This window comes from Marmota flaviventris, chromosome 6, assembly GCF_047511675.1.
Source record: "Marmota flaviventris isolate mMarFla1 chromosome 6, mMarFla1.hap1, whole genome shotgun sequence".
NCBI lineage: Eukaryota > Metazoa > Chordata > Mammalia > Rodentia > Sciuridae > Marmota > Marmota flaviventris.
The window spans coordinates 73,584,058-73,587,047 of record NC_092503.1 but is presented as its reverse complement, the minus strand read 5'-3'; the positions used below and the strand labels follow the sequence as shown (position 1 = coordinate 73,587,047).

The following is a 2,990-nucleotide window of genomic DNA, read 5'->3' as shown; positions in this document are numbered from 1 at the left end:
CTATGAGCCGGACAGGGTGTTTCCTAATGCTTTCTCTATCCTATAAACAAATTATTATTCAAACACGAAAGAGGTGATCATCAAATAATATAAAATATAAATTTCCACAAGACTGAACAGACCAGATTTTCAGTACTTGTTGTAGAATTTCATCCCATTTTCTTCTCTCTGAGATGAGGATAACAAAGGCAAATAGACTTAAAATGGGAATACTACAACGGTTTTACTACAGAGGAGGAAAGAGCAAAGAGTCACAATAAATATTTATTGAGTACCTACTGCATGCCAGGCACCATGCCAAGAATAGGAGATGCTACAATAAACAAGTCCAGTGTGGCCTCTACCATAATGGAAGGTACTCTTTGGAGGGGAAGACAGACAACAACATGCAAACAGGCACCTAATATAACTTTGCAGAGTAATTCCTCCTGTGGAGGAAACACACACAGGCTGCAAAACAACAACAAATACGTGTGCCAGCCAGGAAAGGGGTCTTCCTGGAGGAGGTCTCCTTGGAGGTACAGTCAGGCTGAACCCTGCAAGAGAAGGAAACAGTTGGAAGAAAGGTGAAGAGAAGATCACTCTAGGCAGAAGACACTGTGCACAAAATTCCTGGTGGGAACAAAGGATCAGAAGAAAACCAGTTTGATTTAGGTGTAGCATCCTAGGGGCACTGTGGCTCAAGGCAAGTTAGAGAAGTAGCTTTTAGGCCATGTCAAGGAATTTAATTTTTTTTTTCTGAATGCCATGGGAAACCAGATTCAATAATATTTATTTATTTAAAAATATCCCACTTTTAATAAGCCTGAGGGCAATTGCCAATATAGTAAAAGCGTAGGCACCACAACTACATATCTTACACTTAACCATTCACTTTTAGTTCTAACTAAAAGTTCTTTAGTTAGATCCTTCCCTCCTGCCAAAATGGCAAACTATTAGTTTGTGTATCAGAAATCTACTGCCGCATAACAAATTGTTCGAAAAATGACCCAAACCAACAATAAACCTTTATCATCTCATAGTCAGGGAGTCTGGAGTGGCTATGCTGTGTGGTTCTGGTTCAAGGTCTCTCATGCAGTTGCAGTCAAGATGTTGGCTGGCTTGCAGACATCAGAAGATGAAAGTAGACGAGTCACTTCCAAGATGGCTACACACATGGCTGTTGGCAGGAGTCCTGGGTTCCTCAATAACTGCCACATGGTTCTCTTCAAGGAGCTTCTTGAGAGTTCACAGAACAGGGCAGCTGGCTTCCCTTAGAATGAACAATCAAGGAAGAGTAAGGAGGAAGCCACAATGCTATTGATAAGTCTTGGAAATAACATACACTGTTACTTCTACAATATTCTATTAGTGTCATTAGGCGATAAGTGACTAAGTCCAGCCCACACTTGAGGGGAGGGAAGTTGAAAGCAGGAGTGTCCAGGATTTGTGATATATTTGAAAACTACCACATTTGGTGACCCAGTTCAAATGTGGAAGTGTCCTGGAATTTCCTGAGCAGAGCTAGTTGTTCTGTTTTTTTCAGTGTTCCATCTCTTATGACTCCTGTCTTGTTCACTGTGTTCAGTTTATCTAGCTTTCTCACTAGACTGGAAGCTCCTTCAGATCAAGAGAGTATGTCCTATAATCATTTGCATCTTTAATCTACTCATTAATAAAATTTTCAAAATACCACAGACACTACTCCCATAACAGGTTTTTGAGAACCCCAACATTTTCTTGATTTATTCTTTGCATTTTACACACACACACACACACACACACACACCTTCCAACTAGAAGATAAACTCCAAAAACAACACTTATGTTACTCATCTCTCTTTCTAAAGTCCTCATAGCAACAAAGACAATACTCTGTGCTATAGTGTCAATATCTTTTCCTAAGAATTAAACAAGGGAGGGCACTTTGGAGTTCAAAACTATCTCCAGATTCTTTGGTAGTCAGAACATTTGCTGGCTACCCCAGTTCTGTGCAACTCTAATGAAGATAAACTCAGTTCACTATGCATCAGACATTCTATGTTGAGAAAGGCCTCTGAAGCATAGGAATCTTTTGTTCTGCTTCTGCTTTCTTTTTTTAAAATTAATTTTTAAAAATTTATATATGACAGTGGAATGCATTGCAAATTTTATTACACATATAAAGCACAATTTTTCATATCTTTGGTTGTATATAAAGTATACTCTCACCAATTCATTTCTTCATACATGTACTTTGGATAATGATGTCCATCACATTCCACCATCATTTCTAATCCCATGTTCCCTCCCTTCCCCTCCCACCCCTCTGCCCTATCTAGAGTTCCTCTACTCCTCCCATGCCCCCTCCCTACCCCACTATGAATCAGCCTCCTTATATCAGAGAAAAACATTTGGCATTTGTTTTTTTGGGATTAGCTGAATCAGCCTCCTTATATCAGAGAAAACATTTGGCATTTGTTTTTTTGGGATTGGCTAACTTCACTTTCTTATTCTTTGGGGGATGATGGAGCTCACAATGTGAGGCTCCCTTTAGCATTCACCGGACAGAACTTGAGCAAATCTTGCTTTACTTTTTCCTCTAAAAATGAGAAGCCATATTTCCTTTCATATTACAAAGTATCATCTTGTCCTTGGTCTCAGTTTCTAGAATGTTCTCAATTTAGGTAGCTTTTTCAGGGTGAGTGAAAGGCCTAGATAGGCCTTGATTCTTATGCCCAGAAGGCTTTTGATATTCTTAGAAGTCTTCTGTAACAGATTTCTTTGGGTGTGGAAGAAGGAGTATGATCAGTGCTGAATCCATGACAGGCCCAGGGTAGGAGAAGTGGGAGAGAAGTAAGTAGAGGTTGGAACAGGACCTGCCCCTCTGTCCCCTTCTCCTGGACAAGGAAGTTCTTTCTCTCATAAAGAATCAAAATAACTGCACATTAAAATTAAAGGAAAACAACAGAAACACTCCCAGTAAAATAACCTAGGTAGCATATTAGAGGGCCACTTTCTGCCCCAAAGGA

The 2,990-nt window shown here is 39.7% G+C and overlaps 1 long non-coding RNA gene across 1 annotated transcript; it reads right to left on the bottom strand.

Moving 5' to 3' along the window:
- Positions 1–251: 251 nt before the first annotated feature.
- Positions 252–1,312, bottom strand: LOC114086834 (uncharacterized). Its single transcript, XR_003581697.2, has 2 exons — positions 1,007–1,312; positions 252–536 (listed from the first exon to the last, which is right to left on the bottom strand). It is a non-coding gene; the product is annotated as an uncharacterized lncRNA (long non-coding RNA).
- Between the last annotated feature and the right edge of the window lie 1,678 nt (positions 1,313–2,990).